The sequence below is a fragment of the Solanum verrucosum genome, unplaced genomic scaffold (genome assembly GCF_900185275.1).
Source record: "Solanum verrucosum unplaced genomic scaffold, falcon-dt-bn FXZP01000010.1, whole genome shotgun sequence".
NCBI classification, from domain to species: domain Eukaryota; kingdom Viridiplantae; phylum Streptophyta; class Magnoliopsida; order Solanales; family Solanaceae; genus Solanum; species Solanum verrucosum.
Window position 1 is genome coordinate 18,471 of NW_026020633.1, and position 25,683 is coordinate 44,153.

Sequence of the window (25,683 nt, forward strand, 5' to 3'; positions counted from 1 at the left end):
AGAACAAACATAATGAACAAAAAAGTACTTATCAAATTGAGCAGTAAAATACGGAGAATATTTTTGATAATTTGTCAAAACAGGCTAAATTAAGTTATGAAACAAAAGAGAAATCTCACATTTAGTCTATCAATATAAGATATAATTTCAATAACATATCTCACTGTCTTGAAAATATCATATGAGCACAAGAAGAACAACCATCATCCTTACAGTACGAAACTAAACCATTATAATCCTTAATCCGAGCAATCCAATATTGTCTTGATTTTTAAAACTATAGAGCTCAAAAGGGTATGAACAGAAGTCACTGCACTCTTCTGTTCCTTCTGAGAGATTGAATTATCATTGGGATGACCAATAATTAATATTTGAAAAGCTATTGTCAAAATTGAACCATTTTGTGCATTTCCATTATTGTCTTTGCCCAAGGAGTAGTGACCATAAGGACTTATGATGAAACCTGAAGGCAAAGTGGTAACTTTTTTGGCATCACCTCCGTTGATAATTAAATTGACTGTTGGTGCATCTATGAGTGCATAGATTAAAATGCTCCAATTTCATCAATGCCCGACTCTTGAAGAACTAAGATGTTGTTCTCTTTTGATACATAAGGCTGCATATACATTACAACAATTGAAGAAATGTTAGTGTAAGAACTAAAAAATAAGAATTAGTGAAAGATATTTTATTAAAGCTTAACAACAAAAATGTCATCACTATTCCCATCTACTACCATATTATCAAAGAATCTTGTTTGCTGCATCTTATTGGAAAGAGTTCAATGACAAATTTCATAGATAAAGCCTTATATAAGTTAGTTTATTTGATTATTGTGAAATAGTGAAATACAATTATTTGATAATTCAAGCAGAAAATAACAAATTAATAAGTAAGTATGACAAATACCTGAATGATTGTAATATTGTTTCCTAGAATACTTCCTGTATTTATTCGAGCTAACTCAGTCACATTATTCCCAACGGTCAAAACATCCCACTAAAAATAAAAATTGAAATTAAAATCAAATGATAAATAAAATCATAAAAAAATGATAAACAAAATTATAATGTAATAGTAAGAAGTTAGCTCATGAGATGATTATTTAAAGATCATATAATAATACTAAAACTAAAAAAAAAAGTTATGTAAAATGAGTGTCAAGAAAACATGTAGATAACATAATATAAGAGTTTAGTATGAGTATTAGTAGATTAGTCTAATTCAGGACTATTACTTAATGGTTTCGAAGATTCTTAACAAATAACTCATTTTACTTTTAAAATTATGAGTTCAGATTCTCTTACTTTTTATAAGTGTAGTTTTAGGGTTTGTTTGGTTTAAAAAACAAGTTGTACAAAAATTAATAACATCAAATTTATTTTTTATCAGATGTTTGATTCAATGCATTAGAAGTTGAATCTTCAGAGAAAATATACATACAATCAAACCTATATATAACAACATTCAAGTATAACATATAAGTTTTCCTTAATACCGATATCAATATCATCATTTCAATATAACAACTAAATAAATATTTAAACAAACCACGTCACTATAAAGATGTTCAAACATACCTGACATCTTGTATTATCATCTTTGAGAAAATTAAAAACAGTTTGGAATGAATGAGGAAGCCATATGGAAGTAGAAGCAGTGACAATGAAGCCTTTTTTTTGGGTAAATTCTACATTTTTTCTTATCGATATTCTATCTTCACTGTTCAACAGTGATGAAGTTGGATAAACTAAATTTCCTGTCATGCTTAAGATTTCACAAAACCTCTTCACCATCCTTAGAGATATTTGCATTACATTGTCGAGACCTTCTGGATCATTAACCACTGAAAAATACAAAATAAAAAAAAAAAAGATAAATGAATATTGACTTATCAAATAAGTGTGTGATAAAAACATTTTTGAGAGAATAATTTATTTTTGGAAAAATATTTAGAAAATATTATTTAAGATTGATCCTATTGATAACAATACTATCAAATTATATATGTTTTGATTAGATCTTCGAGTGTTAAAGATGATAATAGTGTATGAGTGACGTTAAAGCATTGATATAATGTTAAAGTTGAGATGAGTGTGAAGGAAAATGGCTTCTCCCAAAATAAAAGACAAGTGATCATTTTTCCTATCTCCTTTAGTAGGAAAAGATTTCTCTAGAACTTCAATAGGACATGTTTTGATTTAAGAATTGAGTTAATTGAAAAGAAAATGACTTATGCCAAAATATAATAGAAGTGGTCATTTTCAGCCACTTTAGAAAACTATCATTTTCTTTAGTCAAACAACGATAAATAACTTATATTTTCAAAAAGAAAAAATAATAAAACTTTCACGTCAAGCCACATTATAGAAAAAGAAAACTTTTTTAAAAAAAATGTTATGTTTAAAACAAACAAAGAAAAGAGGATGGATTTGGAACCCATCAAGATTTTCTTTCCTTAATCAAAATCTCCTTGAGGTGACTAACTTTTTTTTTACATAAATCCTTATCTTATCATATAAATTTAAATCCAAAAGACTGTAAATATATAAAGTAAGGTACATAAAACATAACCTCCTTTGAGATCATCCCTAGTAAAACATGTTGCACCCACTGCAACATTGTATCTCTCAGACATTCTTTGAAGTGTAATGATCCATCTTTTACCTCCATATGTTTCATAACCAATCAACAAGTTTCTAAAGATATGATAAACCTGAATTTTTTCATCTACTTGAACATGTTCAATCCAAGTAACCTACAAGGAAAAAAACAATCAAGAAAGCAAAAAAGTATATATATTTAGCTTGACCATTGGAAACATTTATGATAGGAACGTACGTTGAAAAAATGTATTTTTTAGTAATGGTTTATAAGATGAGGATTCTGTAATATCATATAAGGAGAAAATAATTCATCCACTCTTGTTTGTATTTCAACTTCTTAGGCATGAATAACATAATGTGAGCTAGGTTCAACACTATTAAATTAAGATTTAAAATAATGTATTGAATCTAATGCAATCCAAAAATACAACTTATAAGGTTGTTGAAACAAACAAACTCTTATAGAAATACATGATAAAGTTGCGTACAACAAAGAAAGTAGATGATTCTTACCATACTTTCACCATTGTCCATATCTCGAATTGCACAACCAGAAGGAAACTTCCAAGCATGAGAAGGTTCACCACTTTGAATCTCTTTGATTAAATCATATGAAACATCCACCATAATCCATGTTGTTTGATCAAGTTTTCTACAATAACGTATAAAGAAATAATCCCTAGCTTCCAACAGAGGAGATAGAATATGCAACTTTTCATACATCTGTTTTCAAGAACCAAGAAAAAATTAGTTTATTTTTATGAATAAAAATTAATATTTATTTAATATTTAGGAAAAAAGATATAAAGATGAACTAATATAATTTTACCAATTGTATAGAGCCTCCCATATTTCCCGAATCAAGTACTTCAATAGTCCTAGCTTTTGTGACAATAGTAGGAAACATGTTCATCCATTTAATCTGCATATACAAAATCAATCATTTTAAGTATATGATTATTGATTAAATAAGAGCAATAGTTACTCTTCAAAATAGATTCAACTAATCAGGGTCATATAAAACAAAATAAACGGATTGTTAATCCAAATTTCTGCTTGAAACTCATGTAATTAACTTATTTTTCTTTTGGTTAGCCCTAAAACTCCTATATAAACACTCATTGTCCATATTTGCCAATCTATTTGAAATCATCTTAATTAATTATATTATGGAAGAAAATTAAAACAAAATGGCCAATTTAAAAATAGTCAGAAATTCTAAGTCAATTAAAATAACGATAAAATTCAAAAGTCATTAAAACATAAGAAGTCATACTAGTATCTTCGATCTCTCAGTTTCCCAAGTTTGAAAGTCATGATTCTAGCTTGGTACATCAAAAGCTTTTAGTTTATACCAAATTATAAATCATTGGCTACTTCCAATAAATCTATCCAAAAAGTTGTTAGCGCACACATTGTTTACCCTTTTAAACACATGAGAGAGAGCTATATATATATATATATATATATTAAATGAAGCAAGACTCTAACCCTAGTACTAACACATTTTAAAGAAATATCAACCTAAGTCCAAAACAAATAATATGTACCACTCGTGAGGTGAACAATTATAACATGAAAGAGTTCAAGAAACTTACCGGATCAAGAAAATTTTGAATCAACTCAATTGCATTCATTGGCACAACTCCACAAACCTTCGATGATTCCAATCGAGTAGTCGGTGATTTAGAAGGTCGATATTGATTTGGAAATAACTTGTCATGAACCTCACGATGAATAAAACACCCCTCATAACATGGTGATTCTATCCAAATTGGATTATTCAATTTCAAAAGTTCAACCATTTCATTCATAGCTGCAACACCAATCACAAAAATAGATGGTTTATCCCTATTATCATGATGAAATTTATAATTTTCTTGTAGTGATAAGGAAATTATTGGGATATTATTAGTATTTATTGTATGTTCTCTAACATTAGTATTATTAGTTTGATGAAAAGTAGGATGATATGCATTGAGAGATCCACATATATTTTGTCTCAACAAACTTTCATTAGATGAATTTGATGGAGATCCGAGAGTGGATTTTTTTGGTGCAAAATTTGAACCCATCACAGAAGACCTTTCAAGAACACTTGGGATGATATTCAATATTCTTTCATTCTGCAAAACAAAAAAACAATTCTTAAGTTACTTACTATACTAAGTAATCATATCACATCATCATCATATCATTATCGTCATATATTATTTGATGGAATTTGTATCATATACTATTTTATTAAACTTATCTGCAAGTTATATCAACGTAAAAATCTTTTATGTTGTTCTTACTAGCCCCTTGTGAATTTTATGTACGTGAAATTGATATGATATACTAGGAATTCTAAAGAAAACATATATTAATCGTATTTTTGTTTAACTTGTACAAGATGCTAAATTTATGTAGCGAGAACTTCTTGATATTTATATACTTTAGAAGGAGACTACATTTTTCAAAGACGAGCCATAATTGTTTAGACATGAAATATCTACAGTAATATCTAAGTTTACACATATTCAAATATAAACTGTGTATTGAAATATCAAAATGAGAAATTTATCAAGCGAAATATTTGATATAAAAGAAGAAGTACATAAATATAGTTATTATTTGAAATTTTACTTTGCATGGACGATTATAGGTTCACCATTCGTCATATTGAGTTCTTGTATACCATTTCATTAGGAATAAACAATAAATACTACATGATTTAGAAAACCTTTCACTGATGGTAAATTGAGTGACAAAAATGCTTGAGAGTGTTGTAAATAATAAGGACAAATCAACCATGTCTTAGCGTAGATAAGGCATATATGATTCCTTTCAAAATATCCGTTAAGGAATTAGCTAGAAATGAGATATCACATATAATCATAAAGAACAAATTAATTGATTTTTTTTGTTAGTAAAGAAATAACAAGAAAAAAAACTAAGAAAATAAAATTATGGTTAAAGTTAGAAAATAGGTTGTGGTTCATTTTTAACCCAACTCATCCCAAATAATCTTTAACCCACTCATTTGTTTATTCAAACCATCCTGACTAGACTGGGAAATAAAGACAGATCAGCCATGTCAAATAACAACAAAACAACAAAAAAATAGTAAATTTTTTTTAGAGTTGGAATATTGGATTGTGGTCTATTTTAAGCCCACCTCATCCCAAATAATTCATTAACCCGATCATTGTTTATTCAAACCTTTTTGACTATCTTGGACTTAGTTCAAACCACACATTTAATAATCCAAGATTTCTTTAATTAGTCAAAGAATTCATAAAAGGAAAATCATTAGTTCCTAGTTGTAAAACCTGTTTTTTTTTTTTTACTTTCTTTATGAAAAAGTCAAATCGTCAATAATAGAGTTGATTGTAAATGAAGGGAAGAAAAATAAAATAAGGAAGTAAATGTAGTAATTCTTAGTAGAAGAATAAATTGTTGTATTAAACAACACATTCAAACAACGTAAGCAAGTTTGAAGAAGAAATTTTGGGGACTAACAAAAGAGATGCACTGGCAACATCATGGAGTCTTCCTTACTTTTAATTAGTCATTCATTTCTAATTATTGCATAACAAGAACAAGAACAACAATAGTAATAATGATAAGAACAATAATAAGTCATCAATTAAGTATAACTACATTTATAGAAGAAGGACAAATGAATTAATATTACCTCTGTCTGAGTCATTTTGTTTTGATACCAAATCATGATTTGCTTAGGGTCAAGCCCTATTTTCCTACCCAGTTGATTTCGTTGATTGTCATTTGGATGCGAACATTCATTGAAGAATCTTCATTTCAAAATTTACAAAAAAGAACAATGATCATTAGTCACTTTTTAAAGAAACAAACCTAAAACTGAAAAGAATGAAAAAGACTTTATGTATCACCAAAAAGATATGGTTAGTTGATAATTAATTCTCTATCATTCACTGGGGTCTCAAATTTGAGTGTCAAAATTAATGGTATCCTTGGTAGAGAACGTTTTACCTCAAAAAGGAACTTAATATCCAATGTGAATTTAGATTAGTCATACCTTAGAGAAGGTACCAGGTACTCATCAAGGATTGGTGAGAGCTAAGTACTCATTTATTCTTAAATAAGAAGTCTCGTGCAAGTGTTCGTGTCCTGGACTTGGAGTTGTCAGTTGTCACCTATGGTAGGGAACATTTTATCCCAAAAGTGATACTTTCCAACACTAGTCTAAATTACTCGGGTTCTAAAGTGAAATTTTCCAACGCAAATCTAGGTTACATGGGACTTGAAGTTGATTTTTTTTCATGTAAATCAAGATTAGTGGAACCCTAAAGTGGAACTTTTTAATGTGAATCTAAATTAGTCGAGTCCGCACAAAAGGAAAAATAAACACATGAAATTAACAACAATTAAACATAAATTGATGCACAAAAAACAAATATAGAAAATTAATTATTATATCACTATTTAATTTTGATTTCTTCAGTCATGCCTCTTAGAAAATAACATCATCTCTTTAACAAACAAACAAAAAAATTAAACAGATATGAATGTTCAAGTTCTTTATTTTTAATAAAAAAAATTGATCTTACGCTTCAAGTTGATGAATTTGTGCCACGGTGAGGCTGTGGCATTGCCTTTCCCTTTCTAATCCTTTTTGGCACGTTGATGATTCTCCAGCATGTTCTTTCTCAGAATCTGCCATTTTTCTTTGATAATTTTCTGTTCAAAAAACATAAACAAAGAGATCAGGAAAAACCAAGTTTTAATCGGTTGGATTTATGATTTACCCAATCAATTTATATACGAAATAACTAAGATAGAACTAAGAGAAATGAGATATATAGAAGACAGATCTTTACACACTTTTGATTGATGAATAGAGATAGAGAGAAACATTATAAATTCATAGTAAGTGATATATTTATATAGAAGTTGACTTAAACAAGTGATAGATACATAGAATCTGATATTGTAAAAAAATTGTGCTCTTTAACTTTGCCTCATTTTACATTTATCCCCTTAAACATTGAGTGTGCACAAGTAGAGAGTTAAACTTCTACAAAGTTCAATAAGTAAACACATCAGTCCTATGTGGCATAATATACATAGGACACAAATTATCATAAAGGATGTCATGTAGAACGTGTGTATTTATTTGTTCAACTTCATACAAATTGGATGACATAAATGTGAAATGAGACCAAATTAAAAAACATATTTATGTATTATGCCTAAAAAATTAGGAGGAAAATTACAGAGAATAGAAAGTGTGAACACAAGATAAGAATTGTGATTTGTTTTGTTTATCTTTCACAAAATATTTTGTTTGGGATTAGTAAATATGGTTTTCTATTTATATATTTTCTATGAAAATAGAATCATATGTTAAATTTCATAAATAGACATATAATTATGTCTCTTCGATCAAAATGTTTTCTAAAAGAAAAATCATATTTTTTTAATCATATTGCAATGTCCTAAATCATGGCAATAACTTTAGATACTACGCCAAGGCTTCCATTCAGTTAACTTATTATTTTGATTTCTTTAATTAGTGTGCTTACAGTCAATACTATGACAAAAAACTCTATGTCAAGCTTAAGTCTGGAGAACAGATTGAATGGCCTTAAATAAGGTATGTAGACAATTATTTTCATTACACGTGCCTACCTGGAGATTGAATTTTTAGGGGCCTAATAAAATGATGGCAAACAAAAGAATCATTTCCATAGTAATATTATCACATAACCCCTATAATTACCTACTGGGAGTTGTGGAGATTTATTTGTTCCATAGTAAATTAGAGACATCAACAATTGTCATCAGGATTTTGTTATGGAGGTGGACCCTTTGGTAGTCCATAACATGATCAAATAAAGGGCATCAAACAACAAAAACTGAAGAAGGATAATGAAAGATATTGAGAATATGATGGATATCACCAATGTTCTATTAGCATCAATTACATAGAAGTTAAGTTGCTGACCAACTTGCCACATTAGCTAAAGAGATGAACAGTGGGATCAATGACAATTACCATCAATGAAGATCTATTATTTATGTTAGGAAATAAGATGTATAAAAAACAAGAAAGATGTGAATAATCGAGAAAGGAATCTGGAAACACAATTAATGACACACAATGTAACGTGGAAACCCAAGTCGGGAAAAACCACGGGCAACGATGAGCAAATTCATTATGTTGAAGGTAGAGTACAATTCCAAGTTCTCCAGAACTCAAAATAAGGAAAAGAAAAAAGACAACTCAATTCTTTTGTTTTTCTGCCACAGAAAATAGAAAAATGCCCAAAAAAATAAGCTCCACTATCTGGCACAAAGAAATAGAAAATGCTCAGAAAAATAGGCTCCACTTCCAGTGAAAACTGGTGCCCATTTACTGCACCATAATCCCATGATCTGTTCAGCTTTTCTGAAATTGCGGAAGACTCAAGACAAGCTGAAACATGCTGACATGAGTAGGCAAAATCAGCGGGAAAAAAATTTGAGGCAGCTCTAACAATCTCCACCTTGGCTCAAATTTAGTAGATGCTCGTCATTACCATAAAATCCCCGAAGGGCAATGAAGTGTTGTAAACACCAGCTAAGTTCAAAAAATGTTTGAACTTAGCACTGGGAAGTGGGTTAGTAACCATATCTGCAGGATTTTCTGTAGTGTGAACTTTCTTGACTCCAATATCTCCCTTAGTCATTGTGTCTCTGATATAATGATATTTCACACTAATATGCTTAGTCTTGGAATGATATGCATCAGTTTTCGTTAGATGTATTGCACTCTGACAATCTGAAAACACAACAGTAGTATCTTGTGGAACACCAAGTTCAAGAATAAGACCACGCAACCATGTAGCCTCCTTCACACCTTCAGTAGCTGCAACATATTCAACTTCTGTAGTGGATAGAGCAGCAATGGATTGCAAAGATGCTTTCCAACTGATAGAACCTGAACATAAAGTGAAGATATATCCGAACAGAGATCTGCGCCTATCATGATCACCACCGTAATCAGAATCAACAAACCCAACAACATATTAGATATCACCTTGTTCCTGTCAAAAACTAAGCCATGATTAACTGTACCTTTCAAGTATCGAAAAATCCATTTCACCACATCCCAATGATACTTGCCAGGATTATGCATATACCGAGTCACCATACTCACTGCATATGCAAGATCGGGTCTAGTGCAAACCATGGCATACATAAGACTACCAACTGCACTAGAGTAGGGAATGTTAGACATCATTTCAAGTTCTTCATCTGTTTTCGAACAAAATTCAGAAGATATCTTGAAGTGAGCTGCTAGATGAGTTGAGACAGGCTTGCTCTTACTCATGTTGAACCTGTCAAGGATCTTCACAGTGTATTTTTTCTGAGACAAGTATAACTTTCCAGCTTGTCGTTCTCTATGAATCTCCATTCCCATAATCTTCTTTGCTTCACCAAGGTTCTTAATCTCAAACTTATTACTAAGTTGAGACTTTAACTTGTTGATCACACACGTCTTTTGAAGCAATTAACATGTCATCCACATATAATAACAAGTAAATAAATGAACCATTTGAAGACTGTTGAAAATACACACAATCATCATATTGACTTCTGATGTAGCCTTGACTAACCATAAAAGCATCAAATCACTTGTACCACTGCCTAGGTGCTTGTTTAAGTCCATACAAGGACCTTTTCAAATGACAAACACATTGTTCATTGCCATGAACAACAAAACCCTCAGGTTGTTTCATATAAATTTCTTCCTCCAATTCTCTATGTAGGAAAGCAGTTTTAACATCTAATTGCTCCAATTCCAAATCAAATAGTGCAACAAAGGCAAGAAGTAATCTGATGGAAGAATGACGAACTACTGGAGAGAAAAATTCATTAGAATCAATACCTTCCTTTTGAGCAAAGCCTTGGACAACTAAACGAGCTTTCCATCTTGAATCTTCAAACACAGGAATTCCATCTTTTCATTTGTAGATCCATTTGCAGCCTAGTGCACGACGACCTTTAGGAAGCTCACATAAATCCCATCTCCTATTCTTATGCAGACTTTCAATCTCTTCTTGCATTGCTATCAGCCATTGAGATGAATTAGAACTAGTGATTGCCTCAGAATATGAAGTAGGTTCAACTCCTTCAGAAATCTCTTGTGCAACTGTTAGTGCATAGGCAATCAGACCATCATTATCACCATATCTGTTAGGTTTTCTAATAACCCTCCTTGGTCTATTATGAGGAATAGAAGAATCATCAACATACTTTGGCTCAACGGGACAGGTGGTACTGGAAACTTGTTCATCAACATGATCATCACTGTTTGATTGTGGAACGGTAGAAGAGATAGGGTCAATCTTATGAGATTCAGTTCTCATTTCTAACTCCACCTTCTCACTGGTACCTTGTTGATCATGTATACTAAAAGATAATACATAATGCTCTTTATCAGAACACAACAATGCATTTTCATTAAAAGTAATGTCTCTACTCAACATGATTTTTCTCAAATTCGGGCACCATAAACGATACCCTTTTGACTCAGAAGCATAGCCCAGAAATAAGCATTTAACAGCCCTGGGAGCTAATTTTCCATCATTAACATGGGCAAAAGCAGGGCATCCAAATACTTTTAAATTTGAGAAATTCATAGGATTACCTAACCAAACTTCTTCTGGAATTTTGAAGTTAATGGATGAGTGTGGAGATCGGTTGACAAGATAACAAGCTGTAGAAATAGCCTCAGCCAAAAAATCACGACAATGCCACAATCCCGTATTTGAGAGAATACAACGAGCTCTCTCAAGAAGAGTCCTATTAATACGTTTTGCAACTCCATTTTGTTGGGGCTTCCCAACAAGAGTCTTGTGTCTAGCAATATCATGACTTGCCCAGAACTCATTGAAATTTGACTCGCAAAACTCCAAACCATTATCAGTGCGGAGTTTTTTTATCTTCCTTCCAGTTTGGTTCTCAACAAGAGCCTTGAAGTTCTTGAACTTAAGAAATGCTTCATTCTTATGTCTCAAGAAATAAACCCAAACTTTGCGAGAAAAATCTTCAGTAATGGTCATCATGCAGCGTTTTCTTGGACAAGAGATGGAACCTTTGAAGGCCCCCATAAATCTGAATGAATATAATCAAGAATACCAAGTGTATGATGTGTAGCTGCTGAAAAGCTCACTCTCTTTTGTTTTCCGAATATGCAATGTTCACAGAAAGCCAATTTTCCTATACCTTGATTACCAAGAAGACCTCTTTTGCTAAGAAGAGTCATACCTTTATCACTCATATAACCCAGACACATATGCCATAAACGAGTGAGATCGTCATCAGACAATGAAGTGGAAACTGCTACAAACCCTATCACAATTGAACCCTGCAAGTAATAGAGAGTCCCACGTCTTATTCTTTTCATCAAGACCAGAGCACCTTTTGAAACCTTGAGAACTCCACCTTCAGCTGAATATTTACATCCAAGAGATTCAAGAGTACCTAGAGAAATCAAGTCGCGTTTCAGGTCAGGAATATGACGAACGTTGGTCAAGGTCCTGATAACACCATCATGAGTTTTAATTTGTACAGTACCAATTCCAACAACTTTGCATTGGGAATCATTTCCCATTAGGACAATGCCACATTCAGCTTTATCATATGTTGCAAACCAGTCCTTATGAGGACACATATGATATGTACATCCAGTATCAAAAACCCATTCCGACGAGTTTCTTTTATCATCAGAGACAACCAACAAAACATCACCTTCGGAATCACTTTCAACAACTCCGGCTTCAACAACTTTCTACATCTTTTTGTTATTTTCTTTCCTCTCCTTTTTATTTTTTAGTTTATAGCAGTTCGAAATATCAAGCCCTGGTTTCTTGCAGTAGCGACATGTCTTGCTGAAATTATGCCCTTTGGATGTAGATCTGAACTTCTTTTTAGATGTACTCCATTTGTCTTGTGATCTACCTCTAACAAATAAGCCCTCACCTTTATCCTTAGAATGAACGTCAAGATCAATTTTTTCTTTGGACTACAAATTTGATTTAACATCTTCATAGGACAAAGTTTCATTATTTCTATATAACATAATCTTCTTGATGTGCTCATAGGTAGATGGTAGAGACACAATTAACCATACAACCTTGTCCTCATCCTCAATTTTAACTTCTAAATTTTCCAGATCTATTATAATTGAATTGTATGCATCAAGATGGGATTGAATGGACGAACCTTCAGACATACGAAGCGTGTATAAACGCTCTTTGATATGGAGTTTATTGGCAAGACTTTTGGTCATATAGAGAGACTCAAGTTTCAACCAAAGACTTGCAGCAGTAGTCTCACAAATAACCTCCCGCAGAACCTCTTTGGAAAGACTAAGTTGAATTGAAGAAAGTGCCTTTTCATCCAACTCCTCCCATTGTTCGTCGTTCATAGAATCGAGCTTCTTTGACTTTCCTGCTAAAGCCTTCTTCAAACCATTGTGTGTGAGAACAGCCTTTATCTGGATCTTCCAGATACTAAAGCTAATTTTTCCATCAAATTTCTCGATATCAAACTTGGTTACAGTAGACATGCTTGAACCTTGCTCGGATACCACTTGTTAGGAAATAAGATGTATAAAAAACAAGACAAATGTGAATAATCGAGAAAGGAATCTGGAAACACAATTAATGACACATAATGTAACGTGGAAACCCAAGTCGGGAAAAACCACGGGTAACGATGGGCAAATTCACTATGTTGAAGGTAGAGTACAATTCCAAGTTCTCCAGAACTCAAAATAAGGAAAAGAAAAAAGACAACTCAATTCTTTTGTTTTTTTGCCACAAAAATAGAAAAATGCCCAAAAATATAGGCTCCACCTCCAGTGAAAACTGGTGCCCATTTACTGCACCATAATCCCATGATCTGTTCAGCTTTCCTGAAATTGCGAAAGACTCAAGACAAGCTGAAACATGCTAACATGAGTAGGCAAAATTAGCGGGAAAAAGAATTTGAGGCAAGTCTAACATTTTAAAATATCAATTACAATTACCATCTTTGAGGATCTGTTATGCAAAATATGTTACAAGAGGAGATTAAAAATATATACACTATATTTTTTCACTTAAGATTCCTCCTCCAGCCATATTTTTTATAGGATCAAGAGTGCGAGTTCGACGTCTCCCTCTTTAGTTTAACTAAATTCTATAAATAGAAAATTTTGGGGTCTTGACAGACCCATCAAAACCATCGGACCACAACCCAAGTGTTTGGATTATTGGGAAAAAAAGAGATTTACGAAACGGCAAAGGGCCAAATTGTTGGGATATATACTATTAACCAAGTGTTTAGATATAGTATTTATTATAGAATAATTATTTTTTTATTTTAATAGATCATATATTCGTTTATGGTGCTTGTTTACTTATATAGTAGATGATTTAGTGTATAGAGTTTAAGCTTATACACAGAGGATTAAATCATCGGTTCTTATAAGTATAAAGTTTTTTTTGTTCACAATCTAAGATGGAAATTGGACATGCCATCGGTACGATTGTAGCACAAGATTATATGTAGTTTATCTTGATTATGGGAATGATATAGTTCCAACTTCTTGTGCTAGTGCATTTTGTATGTCTTGAACGGGACCGAGTAGAGATAGTTGCTTTAGACTGACTAACAAAAGCAATTCTATAAACTATTAAATGTACTTATAATCTTAATCCTGATATAACTATTATGATCTGTATATGTTAATCATCGTTTTGATTTATTAAAAGGTGAGATTCTAAGATGGGTCAATATTCTTGGTAGATTGGATGATGATAATAAATATTGGTGAAATAATAAGTTATTTGATGGAATCCATGTCTCGATATAGAGATTGATGATATGTCTTTTTGAGAAGCTTAAAAGTTTTCATCGTGTCAAACCTTGCAAGTGGATTTAAGAATCCGACACATGAAATAAGTTAAGCAATGCTCTAAAGGAAATTGATCATTGAATTAAGTTCGTTAGTAATTTAATTTATTGATTAGTATCTATAATCTTAACATGGGGAATTACATGTGTCTAATGGGGAATTTCGAAATATAAATAGAGGAGTGCAATTACGAATTTCTAGTGGAATGGTTTGTAATTTATTATGGTAAAAATAATTCAAATTAATTATTTGCAATTATTTTCATAATAGGAAGCCTCGGTAATTAATTATGTGGTCCCTACCGTGCCCATATTTATCTAGAACTCAGAATTTATTGTAAAGGGAAAAAGGAGAAGTATGTGTCTTTCTCTATTCTAAGGAGTGGGAGAAGTATGTATCTTTTTATGTTCTAAGGCAAGGGAGAAGTATATCACTTTTTCTATTCTAAGGAAAGGAAGAAGGACATGACTTTTTCTTTTCTAAGGAAAGGGAGATGTACATGTCTTTCTATTCTAAGGAAAGACATGGTATTCCTTTTCCTTGGACTAAGAAGAAATCTCTATAAATAGGGATTCTTCTAACCCTTGAAAAAGAGAATTTTTTCCATAAAATACTTGTCCACCAAAGTATTGAGAGGCTTCGGAAGTGAACTTGGGATCACTGTAGAAGATCGTAGAACTCTGGTCTAGTTTGTTGACTAGCTTATGAATTTGCTTGAAGTTTCTAGCATGTCGACTAGCTTGTGGATTCACTTGAAGGTATCGGCTCACGCTTCAAGAGGTAATTCTGAAATTAAATTCAGAAAGTTTATATGCCCTAACATGATTGTACTTGTTCTAGTATAAACAATGTGTTGTCTATTATTCATGTAAGTTGTATGATTATGGTATGCTTCCGCTGTGCATATAGTTTTCCAACAATTGGTATCAGAGTCATACTTACATCTTTATAAATAACATAAAATATATGTATGTATGATTCATTGTTGGTAAATATATTTTTATCTCGAAAGAAAATGAATCAGATGAAACTTTAAGGTTTTTGATTCGTTGACTAAAGTACATATGCTCTTAAATTTTGAGATGATCAAGAGGGCAAAATGTGTTGGCGACAATTTTTCACTTTCACGTGGGAATGGACAGCAAAAGTAAACATTTGTCCTAACTATTATTTGAAGTCCTTTATGTTTTAAATTAATGGAACCCAAATTGAAAACTTTTCATCAGTTAAAAGAAAAGTTAAAGTTCAATGGATTTGTTTTATTTAATAAATGAAAGTACGAACTTCTGCACATGTGATTGATTTTTTTTTTTCGGCGGCTAGTTGCAATTTCTTTTTTGGTTTGTTTCTTACTAATCCATCAAATTTGCAAAGCTTGATAAGAAAGGGGATCATAGAGGTTGTTGATGAACAAATTATCATTGAACTGATTGTGAAGTTTTTTTTCAACTTTATAAATTTTGTTCTTGACTAATTGTTGACTCCAAACCTTGTTAAGTGGTGGTGGTAGTCACTCTTCAGGTCAATTGAAAAAAAAATTTCTCTTTTTTTTCAATAATTATTTGAGCATGTTATTCATTACATATATATCAATTTGTATAAATTAAGAATTTTTTGGTTAATAAATAGTTATCATTTAAGCGATTTATTTATTTCAAATCGTTGAAAATTCTTTAGACTTTATACATGTGATAATATATTTTGTAATAGATGAATTGAGAATTATGATTAATAAATAGGATTCACTAAAATGATCTATGTATTTGAGTCATTAGAACATCCTCAATTCATCAAGTATAAATTATTCTAAGTGAATATTAGTGGTAAATATTTATTTACGTAAATGTTGATTTACCTTAAAATACTAGTAATGCTTAATTAATTCATGAGAAGAGATATCGTGGTTTTCAGTCAAAAGAGAGAAACATAATATCTTGGATTCTCAAGTGTATTAATTTAGAGAATAATTTATTATAAGAAGGTATTGAGTGCCTCAGACAAAGGAATGACACAACATATATTTCATGCTCATGAGATAATTATTAAAACAGAATGAAAATCTGAATCATGTTATTTTAATTTTTAACTATGGTCAAAAATGACTGTTTTTCAAATTTGGTCATATTTTAGGTGGTCATGAATTTTCTGATCTCTGATTGACTTTAAATTTGATGGTTCCATCGAAAATTATTTAGATGGGTTTTAGGTAGTTTGTCAGATTAAAATTTGATCTGAGTATGATAAAGTCATATTGTTTTAATTCCTAAAGATACTTAAACCACTTGAATTTGAATTTGGTCATAGCTTTGAAACTATTTTTATAGACTCCAATTGACTTGAAATTTGGTAAGTTCATTGGTGATGAACTAGTAAGAAATACTCATTGCTATGTGGTTATAGTTTTGAGGCCCTTAAAATGGTTTTTAAGTCACTCTTTGGAATTAAAATGTGATACTATAATCCTTTATATCAGTTTCATTTATGTTAAATGTGGTACATGATTACACATGATGAGTTAACATGAATTGATATATGATAAGGATATGGATCTGATAATTTTTCTTAAATCGTTTCAATCTGAATTTGATCATAACTTTAGAGATTAATATTATTTTTAAACTCTAATTGATCTGAAATTCAGTAGGTTCATCAGAAACAGTCAAATTAAAAATATTCATAGTTATGAAGTGATTTGGCAATTTGAGGTCGTCGTTTAGATGAAGTTATTTTTTTTTATATATATTTTTGTATCTTGAAAATTAATTTAAATGAAAATTACTCGACTATGATACAGAGGTGATAGAGTTTGTTCTCTATGGTCTTCATGACTAAATTTTAGTGAAGTATTAAGTTCATGTGTTGGCTTAGACCTTCCTCCATAACGGATGAAATTAATACAAGTCATTAAAGCTTAATCTCTAATTTTGATTATCTGTATTGACTCTCCTAAACTGAGTAATATTTGATTGGATCAATGGATCTACGAATAATAATATTCACTTGACTTAAAATAACATATACTCTCCATCTGAGTTAGCTTTTGTTCTAAATTTGTTGAAGTGAATATCTGACACCACATATGTATGTTGCATGAGTAGTCATTTTTTCACCAAAATTTATTGTTCAAGATGCATTGATATCTATGAGGTGTGTTTTTGAATTTTAATATTCAATGTATACATAAACATGCTTTTCTTTTGGAATTTTAGAATTTCGTTCTTTATTCTTAATTCGTGTATCTATTTCACAAAATGATGATATATGATAAGGAATTACTGAGCGGGAAATCTTAAATTCTACTTTGGCCAAACAACGTTTTCAACCAAATTGATCATAGTTTTGGAATTCAAAAAAAAAAAAAGAACTCTGATTGATCTGGAATTTGGTAGATTCATAAGAGCTACCTAGTAAGAAACTATTTTTTTTTTGGATCGTTATATGAGTTTTTGATCATATTTGATTAAATAGTAGTGAAGTACTAATTTTATGTGTTGGTTTAGACCTTCCTCCCTATCGGATGAAATTGACATAAGTCACTATGTATTTAATCGTCTAGTTTTGATAATCTGTATTAACTCTCCTAAACTGAGTAATATAGGATTGGATCAATGTAACTAGAGGATTTTCACTTGACTTAAACTAACAGTAGACTCTCCATCTGAGTTAGGTCTGTATAAGTTTATGAAATGAATAATCGATTATTGTACATGTGTATTGCATGAGTAGTTCTCCAATCCCATCGATTGTCTATTCGAGATGCATGGATATATATGTATAAATGAGCCCTAAATTTTGTTATTTAGGATTATTTGAAATATTATGATCAATTTAAAGTATTATATCTCATATTCTCAATAGAGTTTACACACCCACTTAGTACTACTTAAGTTTTTCTTTTGGTAGAGATAAAGATATTAATTCAAAGAATGCATTGTACATGTACCTTATGTTAGAAGGAATTATTTTCAGTTTCTAACTAGATAAGAGATGAGTATTTAATATTTTTGGTTGTAACTCTCCTATCATTGAGTTTGATGAATATTTTATTTATTGTGGTATATTGATGCGTGATTCTTTTATTAGTATTATTTCTCATGAATTGAATTATATTAATCTGTCTCATAAGGAAAAATATCTTTTAAATTGAATGAAACTTATTTGTACATTAGTGTCTAAGTCATTTATTCTGAATAGAATTTCGAGGCTGGTTAATGGATGAACATAACGGTTCATTGAAAGTGAAGTCACTACCAACATATGAGTTTTGTTTAGAAGGAAAAATGACTAAGAGACCTTTCCTCTTAGAAAAGGAAAAAGAGGTAGTGATAAGTTATAATTAATCTATTCTGATTTGTGTAATAAATAATCATTTGGGCAAGCGGTAAATTTGAGTATTCTGAGTTTTCAAGAAGTTACTCATGATATGGATATATTTTTTTGATGCTCTGTAAGTCTAAATGTCTTGATAAACGCAAAATATTTAAGGCACATGAAAATAGCTTCATGAAAAATATATAAAGTCACTGCAATCTAATTGTAGTGACGTAAACCTCTCTACAGAGCTCATAAGTCACTTATCTTATAGAATAATTGCAGTTCAACTGTCTACACCAGACACTCTATAATAGATTGTTGTAGAAGAGAAAAGAAGTAGACTCTTATGAAGATGATAAGATTAATTATTGATTTATTATTAGTTATTTTGTTTCTTTTGGGATAAGTTCTAATAACTACATATCACATTCTGAATTCAATTTCTTTCAAATCAGTACCTTGAACAACTATAGTTGGATTTGACATAAGTCTAATCTATGACATGTTCAAATATAGGATTGTTCAACACATGTGCTAAGTGGGAGAATAAGAAAATTCGGGTTAAGAACAGAATGTGTATGTTAATTAGATATCCTAAAGAATGAAAGAAGGTTTATTATAGTGTCCTAAAGAAAATAAGACAATTGTTAACACAACTGTCTGATTTCTAGAAAAGGATCATTTAGTAAACCATGTTCCTAGAAGTAAACTAGTTTTATAGGAACTGAACAAAGAAATAACATATGAGTCAGTTGTAAATTCAGACACTCAAGAACATCTAACTGGTATGTCAGAATTGACGTTCCATTGCATTTACGTAGTGGGAGAAACGTTATTAGACATAACAATACTACTACCTCAAGTAGTGAAAGTGATATTGGACAAATTAAAGAACACTACATGAAAAGTAGTTAATATTTCATTACCAAAAGGTTTTGAGGAAGATATTAAGACTCAAGAACATGAAAGTGGGACTATTGTAGTAATACTTAGTCATAGTGGGAGAATCATAACAAAGATTGATTGATTTTGTATATTCAAGAGGACTTTCATGATAAACCTCTGAAGATCTAATACAAAAACGATAAGGTACGACTCAACATTACTAGACGAAGTTGCATAAAAAAATAACTTTGTAAGACCCTTTTGATAAGAAATATAAAAGAAATATTTGTGAAAGTTGTAAATGCATTGTTAACAGTCTAAGTGGGAGATTGTTAGGGCATATACTATTAATCATGTGTTTAAAAATAGTATTCTAATAATTTTCAACATTAAATATCTTTGTGGGAGATTGTCAGGGTATATACTATTAACCATGCATTTAGATATAGTATATTATAACAATCGTGATGGTTAAAAGTCTAAGTGGGAGATTGTTGGGATATATACTATTAACCAAGTGTTTAGATATAGTATTTATTATAGAATAATTATTTTTTTATTTTAATAGATCATATATTCGTTTATGGTGCTTGTTTACTTATATAGTAGATGATTTAGTGTATAGAGTTTAAGCTTATACACAGAGGATTAAATCATCGGTTCTTATAAGTATAAAGTTTTTTTTGTTCACAATCTAAGATGGAAATTGGACATGCCATCGGTACAATTGTAGCACAAGATTATATGTAGTTTATCTTGATTATGGGAATGATATAGTTCCAACTTCTTGTGCTAGTGCATTTTGTATGTCTTGAACGGGACCGAGTAGAGATAGTTGCTTTAGACTGACTGACAAAAGCAATTCTATAAACTATTAAATGTACTTATATTCTTAATCCTGATATAACTATTATGATCTGTATATGTTAATCATCGTTTTGATTTATTAAAAGGTGAGATTCTAAGATGGGTCAATATTCTTGGTAGATTGGATGATGATAATATATATTGGTGAAATAATAAGTTAGTTGATGGAATCCATGTCTCGATATAGAGATTGATGATATGTCTTTTTGAGAAGCTTAAAAGTTTTCATCGTGTCAAACCTTGCAAGTGTATTTAAGAATCCGACACATGAAATAAGTTAAGCAATGCTCTAAAGGAAATTGATCATTGAATTAAGTTCGTTAGTAATTTAATTTATTGATTAGTATCTGTAATCTTAACATGGGGAATTACTGATATACCGTGAGTTTACGGTATCTCTAATACATTTCACTTACAAGTTGTGTGTGTCTAGGGCCTTTTTGTATTGGTTTTTATGTGTTTTTATTGTATTTTGTAGGAAAGATGTTCAGGCGCAGAAGTATAGAGACAGCTGAAAAAAATGCAGAAAAAGGGCATTCACGGAGGTGATCTACGGACCGTAGGTCCATTGACGGTCTGTAGGTGATGATCGTAGATCAGCAGGCAAGGTATGGATGACAAATCAGGGAAATCTGACCAAGTGTGGAACCACGGTGGCCATTGACGGTCCGTATATTGATCTACGGACCGTACTGATCGACCCGTAGAATGAGACTGCGAGGGTTCCAGGTATTGTGAAGATTCTAAATGTGGAGCTACGGAGGGGATTGACGGATCGTAGATCAATCTATGGTCCATTCTGCAAGTCCGTCGTTTGCTTCAGAGAAGCTGATTTTTGGAAGCTGAAATATTTTCGAAGTCCTGGCTGACGGAAGGGACTTACAGACCGTAGATCCATCGACGGTCCGTAAGTCAGTCTGTGGAATGAAGACACGTACCTGAACAAACTTTCCTTAAATTGTTTCCCTTTTAATTTAGGATTTATTTTCTATAAATAGGGCATGTAAACCTCGTTTTTGGAGGTTAGACATTATTATTCTAGGTTTACTTTGTGACTTTGGAGATAAATTTGCAACTCTAGCAATTATTGATTTCCTAAGTTCGTTTTGAAGATTTTGGCTTTGCAATTCAATTTAAATTTCTGGGTTTATTATTCTCTTTACGTAAGTTCATAATTCCTTCATCTAAAACTATGAATTGTGTTCTTGCTAATATGGGTAACTAAATCCACAACTAGGGTTGTGGGAACCATGAGCGATTAACAAAGTATGAATAGTAAATAAGCAATTCTAGAATAGTGTTTTGCATGCATTGATAATTCTTTTGTTTAGAAGTCTTTTTAACGAGTGCACGCGTTAGAACTCGCCGTGTTGCTACTTGCCGGACCAAGGAGGTAATCAACAAGAAAAGAATTATCAACATAGATTTAGTGTGATACTATCTAATAGGCTAGTGTCAATTGGTGTGAAGTGATAACTAAGCCAAACATCGATTATGATGTCTAATATGAGGTAAAGGTAAGGGTTAGTAAATTATACACACGTAGCCGGACCAAGGTGCGGGGTGAAATTCTCTAGATGCCGGACCAAGAATTTAGAGATACCTAACTTTTCACTTTGCATGTAATACACTAGGAAAGGATTGATGTTATTAGGATTACTGCATTATGAGCTTGTGGGGAACACGTATACCCTAGTTATTTCTCTTATCTTGATAACAACCAAAGTTGAGTTTTGATTACTGATTACTTACTACATTTTTACTATTTGTTTCGCACAAACAAACCCCCCTTTTTATTACCTGTTTCTGGAAGTAATTTGACTAATTGAATATAACTGTTGGTTAAAGTAAAGTCTAAACCATTTTCCTCGTGGGATCGACCCCAACCTACAAGTTGGGTTCTTTACTTGATAACGATCGCTTATACTTCTGAAGGGAGGTATAATTTGAGCGTATCAATTACATATGTGTCTAATGGAAAATTTCGAAATATAAATAGATGAGTGCAATTACGAATTTCTAGTGGAATGGTTTGTAATTTATTATGGTAAAAATAATTCAAATTAATTATTTGCAATTATTTTCATAATAGGAAGCCTCGGTAATTAATTATGTGGTCCCTACCGTGCCCATATTTATCTAGAACTCAGAATTTATTGTAAAGGGAAAAAAGAGAAGTATGTGTCTTTCTCTATTCTAAGGAGTGGGAGAAGTATGTATCTTTTTATGTTCTAAGGCAAGGGAGAAGTATATCACTTTTTCTATTCTAAGGAAAGGAAGAAGGACATGACTTTTTCTTTTCTAAGGAAAGGGAGATGTACATGTCTTTCTATTCTAAGGAAAGACATGGTATTCCTTTTCCTTGGACTAAGAAGAAATCTCTATAAATAGGGATTCTTCTAACCCTTGAAAAAGAGAATTTTTTCCATAAAATACTTGTCCACCAAAGTATTGAGAGGCTTCGGAAGTGAACTTGGGATCACTGTAGAAGATCGTAGAACTCTGGTCTAGTTTGTTGACTAGCTTATGAATTTGCTTGAAGTTTCTAGCATGTCGACTAGCTTGTGGATTCACTTGAAGGTATCGGCTCACGCTTCAAGAGGTAATTCTGAAATTAAATTCAAAAAGTTTATATGCCCTAACATGATTGTACTTGTTCTAGTATAAACAATGTGTTGTCTATTATTCATGTAAGTTGTATGATTATGGTATGCTTCTGCTGTGCATATAGTTTTCCAACACAAATATACCCTTATACTATAGAAAATAGTTTAAATATACCCCTAGTTATACTTTTGTGCTAAATATACCCCTCCCGTTATACTTTGGGGCTAAATATAACCTTATGACTAATAGACGCCACATGGACGGTCAGGATTAAAAGAACTATTCAATTTAAAATAATCAATTTTAGATTAACCCGCCCCACCCAATAATTTAACCCGATCTAATTTATTGACCCACCCAATTTATCTTTCAAATAAGAATCCTAGCTAATGTATGATTGAGTTCTCTCCAGAAAACTTTAGCTTGTTAAATTGCTGCACCTTTTCAAGCCGCAACAAACGCTGGGAATATTTTATTGCAGCTGCCCAACTGCTCTTTAGAATCCATAGTTGGGGAATCAATCATGATAATCAACGAGTAAAGAGATAATAATACACCAGCACGATGTCTTGTTTATGACAACCCTCACGTACGAAGTCTTGTAGATGAGCCTACTCATGAAGATGATGAAAAGGAGCATGTGGAAAACACGCCACCACATAATCATTATCCTTAAGACTTATTTTTTTTACTAAGATATTTGTGTATAATTCATGACTTCTGTTTTATGAATTCTTCTTAGTGTTTGTGAATACTTTGTGTTTTGTAGAGAAGCAGTTTTGGATGAATTCGATCAATATAGTGCGAGTTAAAGGAGATATGTTTATTATTGTAATTTGGTGGTTTATTGATAGTTCTGTGAGCTGGATTTTAGTAATGTCACAATTTAAAATTTGGGATGTTGATGATACTTATTTCAATTCCAGTAATCGGTAGAATAACTCTTTGATAGTTTAATAGAGAATGTGAAATTTAAGAAGTCAAAGTTGAATAAAGTTTTCTGGAGAACGCTCAATCGGACATTAGCTAGGTTTCTTGTTTGAAAGATAAATTGGGGATTAGGTCGGGTTAAATTATTGGATGGGGCAGGTTAATCTGAATTTGATTATTTTAAATTGAATAGTTCTTTTAATCCTGGCCATCCACGTGTCGTTTGTTAGTCATAAGGGTATATTTAGCCCGAAAGTATAACGGGAGGGGTATATTTAGCTCAAAAGTATAACTAGGGGTATATTTAAACTATTTCCTATAGTACAGGGGCATATTTGTCCCTTTGCCGTTTAAGAAAATATAATGGTAGCTATATAGGTCAATAGTGACTTCCATGGAAAAATAACAGTAATGGTTTTTGACTTGGCTTAAGAATTGTGATGGGAGACTAGGTTCACTTGTTAGAGGAAGGAAGTGGTTGAATATGATGTTGTTTATCTATATTACTAAGATACTTACAACAATAACTTTGCAGAATTTCGTAAAAAAAACAACAAAGATTGAAGTATAGTTTCAAAACCAAAAAGTAAGAACAAATATTGAAAATATAATCTGCAAAAAAACAAAAATAATATTGAAAATAAATCGATGCCACTGAATGCACAGTGTGTCCTTAGGGAAATTATTTCCCTTAAGTACTAGATATTAATGGAATATAACCTCACAAGATAGAACGATCATTAGTACTTATTAGTACCTAAAATCATGGTGTCGGTAAATTACTCAAAGGCAGTAAAGTACACTTGAATTTGTGTTTTGTGAAGAAAAAGAAGTTCAGAAATTCGTTGTTTGAAAAATGAGAGGAAACCCGTCTATTTCTAGACAAAAATGGGTAGTATGAAAAGGTACTTATTCCACCTTATTTGAAAGGTCACGGCCCTTTGGAAAATTCACAACTTTTTTGAAAAACCACAACCCTTCAAAAAAGTCAAACCCTTTAAGAAAAATCGCAACTCTTAAGAAAAGTCACAACCATTTAGAAAAGTCACAACTCTTCATAAAAGTCACAACTCTTCAGAAAATTCACCACTCTTCGGAAAAGTCACAACTCTTATGTTTCCATTCACACCTTTTAAAACCCAACAATACCCTGCATGAATGGGGAAAGACTAACAAAAATAAATAGACAAGTTTATTTTACAAGTAAGGATTAATTGCATCTAGATAAGTAGGTTTTCCTTTGAACTTTTCGTAGTGTGATGGGTGGTGGATTTCCAGTCATTTGAGGCTCTTTTCTTATTAGTTTTGGCTTGCTTTAGGTTAGAATTGGTGCTTTTAATATGATTTTTTTCATATTTGTAGGAAAATAAAATTGAGAGTTGATTTAGAAGATATTTGAAGAAATCAAGTGGAATTGAGGCAAGGAGAGGTCAAAGGAAGAAACATGATTTGGTATATTGAAGTACTCATTGCGACCACATGAAACAGGGGTCGCGATCGCGTTAGCTAGGAACTTCTAACCTCACGTAAGCGTGGTGAAAGTCCACAATTGTGTGACCC

At 31.6% G+C, this 25,683-nt stretch overlaps 1 pseudogene; it reads right to left on the reverse strand.

The window, feature by feature from the left end:
- Window positions 1–239: 239 nt before the first annotated feature.
- LOC125812037 (homeobox-leucine zipper protein ROC8-like) lies at window positions 240–7,293 on the reverse strand (annotated as a pseudogene).
- Between the last annotated feature and the right edge of the window lie 18,390 nt (window positions 7,294–25,683).